The 18185-nt window shown below is 41.1% G+C and overlaps 1 protein-coding gene across 2 annotated transcripts in view; it reads right to left on the bottom strand.

Moving 5' to 3' along the window:
- The window catches only part of LOC131678223 (suppressor of cytokine signaling 6), a 1339559-nt gene that overhangs the window by 76053 nt on the left and 1245321 nt on the right, over window positions 1-18185 (bottom strand). Inside the window, exon 5 of one of the 2 annotated variants that reach the window (XR_009303619.1) lies at window positions 4046-4355. The exons of the other annotated variant lie outside the window; for it this stretch is intronic. The gene's annotated coding sequence lies outside the window, so the exon portion shown is untranslated. The remainder of the gene's footprint in view (window positions 1-4045; window positions 4356-18185) is intronic. 2 annotated transcript variants of the gene reach the window in all.

Here is an 18185-nt window from a genome sequence, read left to right as displayed (position 1 = left end):
GAGGCAGGATAAGTCAAATATCCTATCCTCGGTAACCACAAGAACGACAACAACAAACGGAGAAGAAGGAGAGGAAGGAAACGAAGTAACGAAATCACATAATCCACTCGAACAGGACGCAAACCAAGCCCCAGATGCAGAATAGATGAAGGAAGCTGAGGCATACGAACGGAAAACCAACCCCAGACTCACGGCAGCCGAAACACCCACACCCGATATCCAAAGTCGACCAATTGATAAGTCCCATGATACACGGAACATATGTACAGGCAGTACTATATGACCGAACAACCCAGAAGACGACATCCCAAGGCAGACTTCAAGCAACAGCAACTACAACGGCTTCTGGGAGGGCAGCATGGTAACATATTTAGGAGAACAGTAAAGAATTTAATATAAAACCAACACGTAACATTGATAATGATCTCTTCAAGATAATTATCAACTCATTAACAAACGGGAGATGAACAGCCCCACAATGGTAAACACCTAAAAATGCGCAACCAACAGTTCTAAGGTTGACCTGAAAGAACTCGCCACTAGCGAAGTTGCAAACGCAGCGGCTTAAGTCGCGGTGCACATAGCACAACAAACGTGAGTCATTGTGTTGCTCGAAGAATTAATGATTGTTTATAGGTATCCGCGGTAAATAATCGATTTTCAATGACACCGGCTGCAGGTGTTTTTACGATTGTATAGAATTTGGCTGTACCAATATTAATTAACGTAATTATTTACATAGGCGTGGCTCTTTCGTGATTGTGAGCGCATCGATACAAATGCATAATTATGTTCGGGAAATAGCTTTAGTTACGAATAGCTTTAGTTAGAACAGGAGAACACGAGGTTCTAGCGAGAGCCGAAGGCTCACTAACACTAAACAAATTAGGAAGTACTCACGTTCGGGGAACCTTCGTAAAATAATAGAAGACAGCAAGAGTTACTTTAAGATAGAGGAGAATAGGAATACATTAACATAAAAATTACATACGAAGGAGAAAGATAGAAAGCCATGCGACACTAATACAAATATAATGTCAATCGCATGCTGAACAGGGATAGATGGTCAATAATTGTAATTTTGCTGAAGTAAGCAAGAAATTTACTATATAAACTTCAGAAGATTTAGAATCGAGGCTTTTTCTTTTTCTCCTTTTTTCAATTAACTCGATCAAGGCTGGGCCCCATGTACTGTGCGTACCTCTGGCTGCCAACAACCGAGATCGATTTTATGTTTCGAATAGTTCGGCGCGAAAAGAATCGCGAGTAGGGTAGTCTATACAGATCTTGTAACAAAAGTAGGGAAAATATATAGTAGTTTTGTTTTTCCCATCCATTGTGTTTCTATTTATTTATGGCGCATTGTGTTTTCGTTATTCGCGCCGCACCTGTACCATACACCCACGAAAGGTTTGATGGGACTCCAAGGCGACACAAAAAATCTCTGTCGAATGAGCCAACAAACACGGGACCTACAGTACGAACATCACACGTACAACTCGAACTCTTTCCGATCTGCATCTGAGCCGTCTGGAGGAACCCCTGCCGACTCGAGGAAGAACACCCGGCCTCCCTGTACATAATTCTTCTTGATGAAGGCCATCCGAGTCTACATCCTATGCCATTGATCTCCCGATGCCTGAAACTGAAAGTTAATAACTTTCTTCCCTGCCATCTTTGTCCACTCTCCCTCCCCTGACTCTTATACCCAGAAGTATCACCTCTTACCCCCCCCCCCCCCCATTCCGTCTCTTCTAGTTCTAACTATTATATTATATAATCTCATTGAAAATGCCCAACTCTACTACCACAAAAAATAACTCTAATTAATCTCCCCGAATCTTTACAAAATTAAATCACGCTCTCTAGTTATTCCTAGTTTTAAGATAGTTATAAAAATTGTCCCCCTTAGTTAAAACTTAATTGCTTCAATAATCTTCCTGCTAAAAATGTCAAACCATATTGCCATAAAAACTAAATGACCCCCCCTAATCTTACGAAAATTATATTACCCCCTTGTAGCTATAAATTCTCCTCAGTATAATTTAAAAAAATCAATATGTACCCGACCAGAAGGAAATAACACAATTATAACTCATGCTGATATTTTGTTACGAAAATTTTTCTATCAAATTTTGTTATAAAGTTGAAACCGTTAGGTGTTAAAATAACAAAAATTCTAACAAAAAATTCTCTACGAATATCACATTTATAACAAATGTTGATAGCAATATAACACGATCATAACAACTTGAGATAGCATAATTGACCCCAACATAGCTTGTATTAATGTATTAATGCTGTATTAATAGTCGAAGACCTATATATAAATAATAAATTACTTATTGTATAATGTCAATGATTTTAGCGTGCACGTCTAAAAATAGAAATCGAGAAAAATAAAGCATACATTAGGGCGCTTTTTGCTTTGGAGCAAAAAGCTTCATGCAGCAAAAGCTTTTATAAGCGTTGTCAAATGATTGCATACCTGCTGGCTGATTGTTATTATGAGTATATGACACGCATATTATTATTTGTCGATATTGCTGCTTTGAACCTGGGTATTCTGAGTTTGATGGGGAAGTTTCCTGCATGAACCAACGACGTTGTTTTCGACTGAGGTTTAATGTTTGCATAATATTCCACGCATCCGTCAAGGGCAAAACGAGTATAGATGCAGAAGACGTTTCTAGAACGCACACATTGAACTTTGCCCAAGACTAAGTGCTGTTTGTTTTCCTTGTGTCATACGCTTTGTTTTTATTAAGTTTCACTCACTAATACAGCTGCCTGTATGACGATAGACTGAATAGCTTTATAATATCTTTTCAGATTAGGAAAGAGGGGCTATTTTTAGATTCTAAATAGTGCGCTTTGGCGCTTCTCTTGTACGTTAACGTGTTTTGCATGGTTTTTAGAAATAATGTCGATGCGACATGGTAATATTGAGCGGATATTTTACGTAAATTATTTTACGAAGAATACAACAAATCTTATTTAGGATTCCGCATAAATTCAAAGCAACAAATGAGTTTTGAGGTTTCAAAATAAGTCTCTTTTGGGGATTTGTTATTGGCATTTTTGATATGGGGAAGACTAAAGAAACCAGTACAATTTGATTTCAATTCGCGTTTCTTTATTTCATTTGGACTGCTTGATACTTCCTGCATATTCTTCGAAATAAGTTTTATAGGAAAATTATAATCTTTATAGAAAAGCTCTTTGATAACTTCACGTTTTCAAAGCTTTTATGATAATGTCTTTAATATTTAAATCATACGCCTCCTACTCGAAGTTATGTGTCCGAAGAGTGTCTCAGAAAATAGGAAATGTCATCTCTTAATCCAACTGCGACCAAGTAAGTCAATCAAACACCTCACTGATAAGTTCTCCGACCAATTGCATCTAAAACTTGTCTATACTCAAAACGCGGAATTTTGAAAATCCTAATAAAAAATCAAAAGCTTCGAAAATGCGCTTTAAAAAGTTGAATTACGACGCATAAAAAGAGACTTCAGTGTATAAGCAAATAGACTGTCATTTATGTAACCGCTAGCATTCAAAGATAATTGTGAAAGAATATATAACTTACTGTAACATCATCGTTGTATGCGTACATTAATATCATATTATTAATCCAATGATAGCACCAGAAGATATAATCTTGATATAAGTTTTCTTGCATTCCTGATCGGTATATCATAAAGATAACACAGAGAGTAATAAATATCAACATGAGATATAAATTTGATAGTTTTCTGTTATGATGTTCTGATCGGGTAATCCCCTAATTTTAAGTAATTTGAAATGTAAAACAAACCAAGATTGGCACCTTTAAGCTAACGCAAACCTGCTACCAAATAAACAAATTAAATAAAAAAAAATTCCATAGTTCTGTAATCAATCATAATCCTCAAATTTCTTTTCAAATTGTGCTCGCTTTTATAGAGATGTACTGTAATAAGGGTCTTTATTTAATAGGAAGCGAAGTTAAAATTGATTTAATGTCTATGAAACATAGAACTGCTCACCAAAAAATGCATACCTTTCAACATTTGCTAAAAATGTTTTTGCCTTTCTCATTCACTCTAAAATTCGTCAATCTAATCCCGACCCGGAGGGCCGAGCGTCATATGCCAACCGACTGAGTTCGTCGAGATCGGAAAATGTCTGTGTGTATGTGGAAAAAATGTGACCTCTGTTTCTCGGAGATGGCTGGACCGATTTGCACAAAGTTAGTCTCAAATGAAAGGTACAACCTTCCCATCGGCTGCTATTGATTTTTTATTGATTGGACATCCGGTTCCGGAGTTATGAATTGAAGAGTGCAATCACACAGCAAATTCCCATATAAACTGAAATGAAAAATTTTCAAAATCAAATTTGTATTTTTGATGCCAAATGACTTTAAAATGCATGAAACATTGAGATTTGATGTAAACTCGAAAAAAAATGTTTGACAAAAATTGACTTTTTTGGACTTTGGTACATTTTTGCCTTTCTCATATAGAAAGGTTATGCAATCACTCTAAAAATCGTCATTCAAACCGGCCCGGAGGGAGTATGCAATGAGGGATTGCTACTTTAAAATTAAAACTAAATTAAAATTAAAACTAAATTTCTTAACAAGTTGAAAATTTTCGGTAGGACCCGGATCTTTCTCCATGATCCGCCGCTGGTTTCAAGCGATGTTTCAGTACCACATAGTATCTCAAGATCGTGGCTGTCGATCCATTGTATGTATGTGCAAATCGTACTGAACATGTAATATTCATTTCCACCATTGTATTGAACATAACCAGCCATGGAATCGTATTCTGGACAAACGACGAAAACGTAATATGATTAATAACGAGGATAACACTTTCCGAATGTAGAGAGAAATTTATGAAAAATGACGATTTCCATTCGACTCTAGCAGTTCCTGATCGATTTTGATGAGCATTTGATTTTTGTTGCATGGCTAATTATATGTATAGGTCATATGTTCAAAAACAGTAATTTAACCCTTTCATGTCAAACTTTTTTCTAGTGCATGTATGGTTTCAAAACTATTTTTCCTTGAAAACGGTTGGGTCAAGAAACACGAAAGGCCTATTTTCATTAAGATAGGCGCTTCCATGGCAGTGCTAGAAGCTGGTCAATTTTTACCTTCTAATGCTCAATGCAATTCTCCTAGAATAATTACAATAGTCCAATTACATAGAAAACGTAGACAACGACAGTCTAAATTGATAACTTTTATCAGTTTTCAATATTATTGCACCATAACGAAGATATATGAAAAAATCATTTTCCGTCGTCAACGTAAACTATCCCCGGCAGAACCGCTCCATCGGAATCCAATAAGACTAATTGCAATAACTTCAGTTCTAGAGCTGATCATTGTAAATGTTAATACTCAAATTAAACGAAATAATCACATTAATAAGCCTTACTTGTTTTTGTGAGCAAATCTCGCCTCAATCAAGTTTTAGCTGTTTAAAAACGTTGTTGTCCACAAACAACATGGGCATGAATAGGTTAAGGTCAAGATAGCATCATTTTGAAACAGCCAATTTCGGAGGTTTAGTATTTTCGATGAGTTTTACAAACGTTAAACAGCGCATCATTTGATAAAATAATTTTGTCGGTATATCGTCCAAGAAGTATTTATGGTGAATTTTCTTAGGTTAACATTCAACACTACAATAAAGACTCAACAAATTCGCTAAAGACACGAACTCTGTTACTATTTTATGAAAAAAAATTCTGCTTAATTTTATAACTTCAAAAATTATGGTTCCGAAACTATGCCGTTTGTACTGTAAGATCGATTTTCACCAAACCCCCACCAAACCGAATTTCTGGCTACGCCGCTGACTTCAAGTAAGTAGAAACAAAGTCATTCTACACTCGCTCACAAGAAACTTCTTCGAATGCTGAATATCTATTATAATACATTGTAACCCCGATTTTATCAGCCAAATATGAACATATGTTTGATGGGCTCTAGCAGACGAACAAGACAGAATTCGAGTAAATCCTTTCTTGAGCATGTTTTCCTTATCATGAAGATGGAAATATGCAAAAATAAAAAGTTCATCATAATCAGAAATAGTTATCAGACTACATCAAGGGACGGGAAGAATATTTTAACAGCTTCAGTTTATTATAAAAAAAAATTGCCCGATTTAGTCAATGATTGTCAGCCTAAAATACACCATGAGACTGATAAAAATGGGTCTCTATTGTATGTATTATTCACTGTGTTTCACATTAATAGGTACATTTCATTTTTGGGGATTTTTATTGCATCGAACTACAACAATTTTTAGGTAGTTTTCAAGGAGTTATTTTATAGACTTCTTCTAAAATTTGGCGAACCTATTACAATTCGTATACCAATTAATTGGTATACTTAAGGGTTTATATGTGGCAGATAGGGGAAATACTGAAAATTTCAGCTTTTTTCCTACACAATATTACGAAAGCTTATTAAACAATTTTTCCTAATAAGTTTGTGAAAATTATAAACTATTTGAAATTTTTTAATAGTTTTATTTTTTATTTAACCGTGATTTTTAATAAATAGTGACCATCGCTTCACAACGTAGTCTATTTTTCATGGCTTGCGGTGAGCACGATTTCTCGAATTGCTGAACTGAAAATTATGGAATAGAAATTAATTTTTAGTATTCTTTACAGATTTAACTCACCGCGCAGATAGCTCTGAATTAGACCCGCTGGTGCCCTACGACGATTTCGCTAGATTTTCAGAGCACTGTACACCCAGTGCATTAACGCAAGTGACGGAAGGTTATCGAAAAGTTTCGTGAAAATGAAAATTCCAGTAATGATGATGATTTTCCCAAACGGTTCGTTTTCGAGATGTTTTTATTTGTTCTTTGGCATTAGGATTAGCGACAATAATTCAAATCAAGGATACTACTGGGAAGTCACCTTTAGAAAAAAGTCGATGTCGAAGCAAAATTTGGAACTGTGCACGCATGCACTTCAGAGATAGCGTAATATCAGGAGCTGTGATTTCATTTCAACGCTTTTTTGTGAAACGGGCGATACTTACAAATGTAAACATAAGGCTTTTTTCATACATGCGAATGAGGGCTTTGAAACGCAACAAATTTACCTAAAAATTTGGATTCTACGATATTGCTTTCTTAAACTACAGCAAAAAATACAACGGGCGAAACTGTATTTTTGTTTGTTTATTTAATGTTTCGCCCTCCGATACTTTTTTTGCTAGCAGTTTAGAGGCAAAACTGTTTTTTTTTCGTATTTTTTTAGGATTATCAAGATGATGCCAGCTGTAAATAGTAACAATGATCGCTATTGAAAAAACTCGGACGAAATCGGTGGTGTAAAACGGTAGTTATTGTAAAAACCTGCTTTAATCCACCTAGCGGTGCAATTGTGCCTTTCTCATTTCTCTAAACTATGGCACGGAGGCTTTTTATGTTCAACATAATTGTGGAAATGTCCATTACATTCTTAGTACACTTTGCACTTATACACAATGGCATGCCAGCCACGAACTTGATGAGCTACGTGTCGACGGTGAAACACTTGAAACAAAAAATATCATAGTCCATTAGCCTAATCAGCATTAGATCAATGTTATCTGCTTGCTAACTCATTTTGTCATGCGAGGGTGTATGTGAGGAGAGCGAAAGTCCCATGAACGAACGACTCCCCAGCTTAAATTGGTATGCTTTGTGATATAGTGGTGGTTTAAAGATGATGGGGTTGAAAGGGAGGGGTATGAGGGCTGGATGGGGTGGTGGTCTGAGGGGTGATTTAAGGAGATTTTTAAAGGAGGGGAGGGAACAGTAGAGGGGGGGTGTAACCCCTCTCCGTAAACCATCAACTACGCCCCTGTTAAAATCCAGAAACCTTATGCGAGTCGAAAAAAATTATTAGGTTGCCGTTTTTCAGAGTGATTGCATAACCTTTCTATATGAGAAAGGCAAAAATGTGCCAAAATCCAAAAAAGTGAATTGTCGTCAAATTTTTTTTCGAGTTTGCATCAAATCTCGACGTTTCATGCACCTTGAAGACATTTAGCATCAAAAATAAAAATTCTATTTTTAATTTTTCCTATAGTTTATATGAGAAATTTCTGTGTGGCCGCACTCTGAAACCCGTAATTCCGGAACCAGAATTCCGATCGATCCAAAATTCAATAGCAGCCGATGGGAAGGTTGCACCTTTCATTTGAGACTAAGTTTGGGCAAATCGGTCCAGCCAACTCTGAGAAAAATGAGTGACATTATTTGACACATACGCACATACATACACACATATATACACACATACACACACATACCCACATACATACAAACATACACACACACATACAGACTTTTTCCGATCTCGACGAACTGAGTCGAATGGGATATGACACTCGGCCTTCCGGGCCAAAACCATGCTTCATGCACCTTGAACACATTTAGCATCAAAAATAAAAATTCTATTTTTAATTTTCCCTATAGTTTATATGAGAAATTTCTGTGTGGCCGCACTCTGAAACCCGTAATTCCGGAACCAGAAATCCGATCGATCCAAAATTCAATAGCAGCCGATGGGAAGGTTGCACCTTTCATTTGAGACTAAGTTTGGACAAATCGGTCCGGCCATCTCTGAGAAAAATGAGTCACATTATTTGACACATACGCATACATACACACACACATACATACACATACACACACATACACACACATACACACACACACATACAGACTTTTTCCGATCTCGACGAACTGAGTCGAATGGGATATGACACTCGGCCCTCCGGACCGGGATTAGGTTGACGTTTTTCAGAGTGATTGCATAACCTTTCTATATGAGAAAGGCAAAAATGGGCCAAAATCCAAAAAAGTGAATCGTCGTAAAATTTTTTTTCGAGTTTGCATCAAATCTCAACGTTTCATGCACCTTGAACACATTTAGCATCAAAAATAAAAATTCTATTTTTAATTTTTCCTATAGTTTATATCAGAAATTTCTGTGTGCCCGCACTCCGAAACCCGTAATTCTGGAACCAGAATTCCGATCGATCCAAAATTCAATAGCAGCCGATGGGAAGGTTGCACCTTTCATTTGAGACTAAGTTTGGGCAAATCGGTCCAGCCATCTCTGAGAAAAATGAGTGACATTATTTGACACATACGCACATACACACACACACACATATACACACACATTTACACACACATACATACACACCCGACAAGGACAAATACGCCGATGTCCTTAAATCGATGAAGGCGGCCGAAAGTCTCTCGGCCCTTGGGCAGGATGTGCGTAGCGTAAGACGCACCAATACGGGAGAGATGCTCCTGGTGCTGAAGCGAGGCGCACAATCAAGTGCAGTATATAAGGCCTTGGCCCAAGAGGTCCTTGGTGAGGGCGCCCAAATCAGGTCGCTAGGTGCGGAAACAACTCTCCAGTGCAAGCACTTGGACGAGTTCGCGACCGCAGAAGACGTCGTCGCAGCCGTCAAGGAGCAATGCGGCGTCACAATCGAGCGGGCCTCTGTGCGATTGAGGGACGGACCCTCTGGCACCCAAGTAGCCTACCTCAGGCTACTGAATGCGGATGCCAAAATGGTAACCGAGAAAGGGAAGCTGAAGATCGGCTGGTCGGTATGCCCTATTAGTATACCCCAGCCGCCTTCAGTGGATAAGTGCTATCGGTGCCTAGAATCCGGCCATAAAGCTTACGAATGCAAAGGCATAGACAGGAGCAAGCTATGTCGTCGATGCGGCGAGGAGGGACATAAAGAGCGGGGGTGCACTAAGGCATATAAGTGCCTTATCTGCACCGCTAAGAAGCAAGCCCATAAACATGCTATGGGCGGACCTTCGTGTCCCTTCGGCGAGTTAAATAAGAAGAAGCCGTGAGAGTCACACAGCTAAATCTTAACCATTGTGCAGCAGCCCAACAGCTGCTGTGGCAGTCGGTCTCGGAGTCGAGGACAGATGTCGCCCTCTTATCAGACCCGTACAGCATCCCTGCCGGCAACGGCAATTGGGTGTCGGACGGGTCTGGAATGGTGGCAATCTGTACAACGGGAAGGTTCCCGGTTCAAGAGGTAATACACCCCTCCGTCGAGGGTGTGGCGATTGCCAAGATCAATGGTGTGTTCTATTGCAGCTGCTACGCCCCACCAAGGTGGCCGGAAACCGGTAGTAATAGCGGGAGACTTCAATGCTTGGGCAGTGGAGTGGGGCAGCCGCTGTACAAATAGCAGGGGTCAAGCGCTAATGGAAGCGTTTGCGAAACTCGATACTGTGCTAGCTAATGATGGCTCCGCTAGTACATTCCGTAGAAACGGAGTGGAGGCGTGGATTTATTTGACCTTTGCCAGCCCGAGTCTGGCTCCAGGCATGGAATGGAGGGTAGACGAAGGCTACACCCATAGTGATCATTTAGCAATCCGCTTTAAGATCAACTATGGTGTGCAGCATCCGAGGGCGGGAGATCCCTGTCAGGTACGCGGGTGGAAGTCCAATCACTTCGACAGCGAAGCTTTCACCGCGGCCCTGGGACTGGAGGCCAACACCGACAGTCTAAGCGGGGATGCGCTGGTAGCTGTTCTATCACGCGCGTGCGACGCCACTATGCCGAGAAAAACACTGCCAAGAAACGGTAGATGCCCGGTATACTGGTGGAGTGCCGAGATTGCAGCTCTACGGTCAGCCTGTCTCAGATCTAGACGTAGGATGCAAAGAGCTCGCACCGAGGATGCAAGAGAGAACCGCCGTGAAGTGTTTCGAGCTGCGAAATTGGCCCTTAACAAGGCTATTAAAAGCAGCAAGAGAGCGTGTTTCGACAACCTGTGTGAGAGTGCCAACGCGAATCCGTGGGGTGACGCCTACCGGATTGTGATGGCCAAGACCAAACGGGGCTCCTCACCCCCAGAACGGTCTCCGGACCGGTTGGCAACGATTATCGAAGTACTCTTCCCGTCTCGAGCCACAAGCCCCTGGCCACCTGCACTACGAGACAGTGCGGGCACGGTTGAAATGGTGGCTCCAGTGACGAACGAAGAACTACTCGCAGTGGCTAAATCCCTAGCAATGAACAAAGCTCCAGGGCCGGATGGAGTTCCGAACAACGCTCTCAAGGCAGCGATCATAGCGAACCCGAACATGTTCAGGCTAGCTATGCAGAGATGCCTTGACGAGTGCCGTTTCCCCGATAGATGGAAAAGGCAGAAACTGGCGCTGTTGCCGAAGCCCGGGAAGCCGCCAGGCGACCCATCGGCGTACAGACCAATCTGTCTGATAGACACGACTGGCAAACTGCTTGAGAGGATCATCCTCAACAGGCTCACCCCGTACGCGGAAGGTACGGACGGTCTGTCAAGCAACCAGTTTGGCTTTCGGAAGGGTAAGTCCACAGTGGACGCTCTCAACTCAGTGATAAATACTGCCGAGATAGCGATCCAACGAAAAAGGCGAGGTATTCGATACTGTGCGTTAGTGACACTTGACGTGAAGAACGCATTCAACAGCGCAAGCTGGGATGCCATCGCGCTTTCTTTTTACACCGGCTTAGCCTACCGGTGGGTCTGTACCGGATCCTGGAAAGTTACTTCCAAAACCGCGTACTGCTATACGAGACCGATGCCGGTCAGAAAAGGGTTCCGATTACCGCCGGAGTCCCGCAGGGCTCGATCCTAGGCCCGGTGCTATGGAACCTCATGTATGACGGGGTTCTGAGACTGAAGTTCCCTCCTGGGGTCAAGATCGTCGGCTTTGCCGACGACGTAACCTTGGAGGTCTACGGGGAGTCAATTCCTGAGGTAGAACTAACCGCAGAACACGCGATTAGCACGGTGCAGGAATGGATGAGCGCGAGAGGCCTGGAGCTCGCTCATCATAAGACGGAGGTAGTTATCGCCAACAACCGCAAGTCGGCACAACATGCAGTTATCCACGTGGGAGAAGTCGCGATCACTTCACAGCGAAGTCTGAAGTCTCTCGGAGTCATTATAGACGACAAGCTGACCTTCGGCAGCCATGTCGACTATACGTGCAAGAGAGCGTCGACTGCTGTTGCGGCACTATCGAGAATGATGTCCAACAGCTCAAAGGTGTGCGCCAGTAGACGTAGGTTACTGGCAGGCGTTGCCGTATCTATCCTCAGGTACGGCGGCCCGTCATGGTCAAGAGCACTGAGGGTAACCAGTTACCTACAGAAACTGGAGAGCACCTACCGCGTGATGTGCCTCAGAGTGATATCTGCCTACCGCACGGTATCACACGATGCATCCTGCGTGATAGCGAGCATGATGCCAGTCGGGCTGGTCATTCGGGAAGATGAGGAGTGCTTTGAGCTACGTGGAAATAGGGGAGCCCGCGAGCGCACCAGGGTGACCTCGGTCGCCAGATGGCAGCGTGAGTGGGACAACTCCTCGGAAGGTAGGTGGACCCACCGGCTGATACCTAGCATATCGAGCTGGGTGGGAAGACCCCATGGGGAAGTTCACTTCCACCTGACACAATTCCTGTCAGGCCATGGCTGTTTCCGTCAGTACCTCCACAGGTTCGGGCACGCGGAGGTCCCAGTCTGCCCGGACTGCCCAGGTGTAGATGAAACTGCTGAACACATACTGTTCGTATGTCATCGGTTCGACGCCGAAAGAAGAGCAATGCTTGACGTCTGTGGCTGGGACACAACCCCTGATACCCTTATTCAGCGGATGTGTCAATCGGTGGAGAAGTGGAACGCAGTCTCGGCTGCTACTATCCAGATTGCCAGTAGGCTACAGGTAATCTGGCGAACCGAGCAACAGACGACGGGCACGGCTAACTAGTGATTGGTTAGCTGGAGCGAAAAAGGCCAAGCGCGAAAAAGAGAGTGAATGGTCTGTTCATGCCGAGGCAGGTTGGCGCAGCGAATGGCAACCGCGTAAGGGGTAAACCCAGCCACCCCGAAGCAAGACAGAAGAGTGAGTGTATAGGCGTATAAGTGGACTGCCTCATGCCAAGACGGGAGGGTCGTAGCGTAGTATGTTGGAACTAAGCTATCGATGCCTCATGGCGTGGCAGAGGAGTGAAAGGGTGAGCATCCAAGTCAGTCTCACACTGCATGTTAAGGGTGAGCATAAAAGTCAGCCTCACAGGTTGGTAGAGGCTAGCACAAAAGTCAGCCTAGCAAGGAATGAAAAAGGTAAGCACAAAAGTCAGCCTCGCATGGTATGTCAGAAGTGGGGCCTAAGAAAAATGTCCCACATGGGATGCCAGAGGGAGTGACAAAGGTACAATAGAGTGGCACGATTGAGAGTGAATCAGGTGATAGGGTGAGCACCCAAGTCAGCCTCACATGGATGGGTAGGGCGAGCACAAAAGTAAGCCTAGCAAGGAATGAGTAAGGTGAGCACACAAGTCAGCCTCGCATGGAACGTAAAAGGTGAGCACAAAAGTCAGCCTCATGTGGGAGTGTTTGAGAGTGATTCAAAGTGTGATTGAGAGAGCACCCAAGTAAGCCTCATACAGGATGTATGATCGCGTGAGTGAGAGTGAATGAGTACATTTAGTACAGCCATCCCCCCAGAAGTAATACCGAGAGGTAGTTCCTGGGAGGAATGATGGCGGAGCCCAATGGAGTTTAGTCGGTATTAATGGCTGGTCACCATTCGAGTCCGACACGCCCCCAGTGCACCCCGTGTGGTAGATTGGACCCTACCGTTAGCACGTGTACTGGGCTAGGACATAAAGGTCTTCTCCATTGTAAAAAAAACAAACACATACATACACACACATACAGACTTTTTCCGACCTCGACGAACTGAGTCGAATGGGATATGACACTCGGCCCTCTGGGCCGGGATTAGGTTGACGTTTTTTAGAGTGATTGCATAACCTTTCTATATGAGAAAGGCAAAAATGTGCCAAAATCCAAAAAAGTGAATCGTCGTCAAATTTTTTTCGAGTTTGCATCAAATCTCGACGTTTCATGCACCTTGAACACATTTAGCATCAAAAATAAAAATTCTATTTTTAATTTTTCCTATAGTTTATATGAGAAATTTCTGAGTGGCCGCACTCTGAAACCCGTAATTCCGGAACCAGAATTCCGATCGATCCAAAATTCAATAGCAGCCGATGGGAAGGTTGCACCTTTCATTTGAGACTAAGTTTGAACAAATCGGTCCAGCCATCTCTGAGAAAAATGAGTCACATTATTTGACACATAGGCACATACATACATACATACACATACACATATACACACACATACACATACACATACACACATACACACACATACAGACTTTTTCCGATCTCGACGAACTGAGTCGAATGGGATATGACACTCGGTCCTCCGGACCGGGATTAGGTTGACGTTTTTCAGAGTGATTGCATAACCTTTCTATATGAGAAAGGCAAAAACGTAAGGGCGATACTTCAATGCTGATAGGTGGGACCGAAAAAGTAAACAATCGCCAAAGGGGCGATACTATCATTTTGTCAATTTCAATAGCAAAAACAAATTTTAATTTAATAATTTCAAATACTTAATGAAGTTTTGGGTTTCGATCACTGAATCATGCAATCTAGGATGTAAAAAAACACAATAGTTCTAGGAAATAAAACCAAGGCTCGAAATATTCACTGTTGATTTTCCTTGAATGGTGTCACTGCTAGTATCGCCCTTTTCTAGAAAAAGCGTTGATTTCTTAGTTCTCAGTCGCGTTGGAAATTTGAGTAAAGTATAAACATCACATCGATTCAAAAAAAAATCGATTTTTTGTCTCAGTACAATATATAACCCCTTTAGGAAAATTCAGTTTTCCCACCACAATGCATTGATTGAGGAATTTAGATATTTTATTAACAGAGCATTAGCAATAATTCGTTTATCTGTCTATTTATCGTGGGCCATTTTTTCGCTTTCCTATTGATTTGGTTTGAGATTTCTAGCTCTGATGTTGTCCTATGCTGATTTGAGCGATTCTCTGAGTCCTGCCACTATCCCATGTAGTATGTGTTATCAAAAACATCGCGAAGCATCAAGCTCTAAATGTTCTCAAACGATATAATATCCAAAGAGAGCGGTAAGAGTTATAAGAAATGTCTCATCACACTGTTAGGTGGATTAAAAGCGTTTTTAATAAAAAAAATTCTGAATCCGTTGAAGAATTTTTTTTAGTTTTTAACTACATGACTGAAAAAACTCATTTTAATTGAACACCTGTTATTAGGCTTACAGGAGAAAAACCAGGACAAATCAAGCTTTTTCCTCAACTTCCCAGGACATCAGGACAGTCAATGAAAAACCAGGACATGTCCTGGGAAACCTGGACGTATGGTCACCCTACAGTAATGATGATGATTTTCCCAGACGGTTCGTTTACGAGAGGTTTTTATTTGTTATTTTGTAATTTGTAATTTTATTGAGCACGATAACCTGTTAGTACAGACTTTGAATCAGGTCACGGAAGTTATTTGGCATTAGGATAAGCGATAATAATTCGATTCAAGGATACTACTGGGAAGTCACCTTTAGAAAAAGTCGATGTCGAAGTAAAATTTGGAACTATGCACGCATGCACTTAAGAGATAGCGTGATATCAGGAGCTGCGATTTCACTTCAACGCTTTTTTGTGAAAAGGGCGATACTAACAAATGTAAACAGAAGGCTTTTTCATACATGCGAATGAGGGCTTTGAAACGCAACAAATTAACCTAAAAATTTGGATTCTACGATATTGCTTTCTTAAACTACAGCAAAAAATACAACGGGCGAAACTGTATTTTTGTTTGTTTATTTAATGTTTCGCGCTCCACGCTCCATGCAAACAAATAGGGCGATACTTTTTTTGCTAGCAGTTTAGAGGCAAAACTGTTTTTTTTTTCGTATTTTTTTTAGGATTATCAAGATGATACCAGCTGTAAATAGTAACAATGATCGCTATTGAAAAAACCCGGACGAAATCGGTGGTGTAAAACGGTAGTTATTGTAAAAACCTGTTTTAATCCACCTAGCGGTGCAATTGTGCCTTTCTCATTTCCCTAAACTATGGCACGGAGGCTTTTTATGTTCAACATAATTGTGGAAATGTCCATTACATTCTTAGTACACTTTGCACTTATACACAATGGCATGCCAGCCACGAACTTGGTGAGCTACGTGTCGATGGTGAAACACTTGAAACAAAAAATATCATACTCCATTAGCCTAATCAGCATTAGATCAATGTTATCTGCTTGCTAACTCATTTTGTCATGCGGGGGTGTATGTGAGGAGGGCGAAAGTCCCATGAACGAACGACTCCCCAGCTTAAATTGGTATGCTTTGTGATATAGTGGTGGTTTAAAGATGATGGGGTTGAAAGGGAGGGGTATGAGGGCTGGATGGGGTGGTGGTCTGAGGGGTGATTTAAGGAGATTTTTAAAGGAGGGGAGTGAACAGTAGAGGGGGGGTGTAACCCCTCTCCGTAAACCATCAACTACGCCCCTGTTAAAATCCAGAAACCTTATGCGAGTCGAAAAAAATTATTAGGTTGCCGTTTTTCAGAGTGATTGCATAACCTTTCTATATGAGAAAGGCAAAAATGTGCCAAAATCCAAAAAAGTGAATTGTCGTCAAATTTTTTTTCGAGTTTGCATCAAATCTCGACGTTTCATGCACCTTGAACACATTTAGCATCAAAAATAAAAATTCTATTTTTAATTTTTCCTTTAGTTTATATGAGAAATTTCTGTGTGGTCGCACTCTGAAACCCGTAATTCCGGAACCAGAATTCCGATCGATCCAAAATTCAATAGCAGCCGATGGGAAGGTTGCACCTTTCATTTGAGACTAAGTTTGGACAAATCGGTCCAACCATCTCTGAGAAAAATGAGTGACATTATTTGACACATAGGCACATACATACATACATACACATACACATACACACACACATATACACACACATACACACACACATACACACATACATACACACACACATACAGACTTTTTCCGATCTCGACGAACTGAGTCGAATGGGATATGACACTCGGCCCTCCGGACCGGGATTAGGTTGACGTTTTTCAGAGTGATTGCATAACCTTTCTATATGAGAAAGGCAAAAATGAGCCAAAATCCAAAAAAGTGAATAGTCGTCAAATTTTTTTTCGAGTTTGCATCAAATCTCGACGTTTCATGCACCTTGAACACATTTAGCATCAAAAATAAAAATTCTATTTTTAATTTTTCCTATAGTTTATATCAGAAATTTCTGTGTGCCCGCACTCCGAAACCCGTAATTCTGGAACCAGAATTCCGATCGATCCAAAATTCAATTGCAGCCGATGGGAAGGTTGCACCTTTCATTTGAGACTAAGTTTGGGCAAATCGGTCCAGCCATCTCTGAGAAAAATGAGTGACATTATTTGACACATACGCACATACACACACACACACATACACACACATACACACACATACACACACATACATACACACATACATACACACATACACACACATACAGACTTTTTCCGATCTCGACGAACTGAGTTGAATGGTATATGACACTCGGCCCTCCGGGCCGGGATTAGGTTGACGTTTTTCAGAGTGATTGCATAACCTTACTATATGAGAAAGGCAAAAACGTAAGGGCGATACTTCAATGCTGATAGGTGGGACCGAAAAAGTAAACAATCGCCAAAGGGGCGATACTATCATTTTGTCAATTTCAATGGCAAAAACAAATTTTAATTTAATAATTTCAAATACTTTATGAAGTTTTGGGTTTCGATCACTGAATCATGCAATCTAGGATGTAAAAAAAACACAATAGTTCTAGGAAATAAAACCAAGTCTGGAAATATTCACTGTTGATTTTCCTTGAATGGTGTCACTGCTAGTATCGCCCTTTTCTAGAAAAAGCGTTGATTTCTTAGTTCTCAGTCGCGTTGGAAATTTGAGTAAAGTATAAATATCACATCGATTCAAAAAAAAAATCGATTTTTTGTCTCAGTACAATATATAACCCCTTTAGGAAAATTCAGTTTTCCCACCACAATGCATTAATTGAGGAATTTAGATATTTTATTAACAGAGCATTAGCAATAATTCGTTTATCTGTCTATTTATCGTGGGCCATTTTTTCGCTTTCCTATTGATTTGGTTTGAGATTTCTAGCTCTGATGTTGTCCTATGCTGATTTGAGCGATTCT

The sequence above is a fragment of the Topomyia yanbarensis genome, chromosome 1 (genome assembly GCF_030247195.1).
Source record: "Topomyia yanbarensis strain Yona2022 chromosome 1, ASM3024719v1, whole genome shotgun sequence".
Lineage (NCBI taxonomy): Eukaryota > Metazoa > Arthropoda > Insecta > Diptera > Culicidae > Topomyia > Topomyia yanbarensis.
The sequence above is the reverse complement of the archived record's forward strand: the minus strand, read 5'-3'. Positions and strand labels throughout refer to the sequence as shown.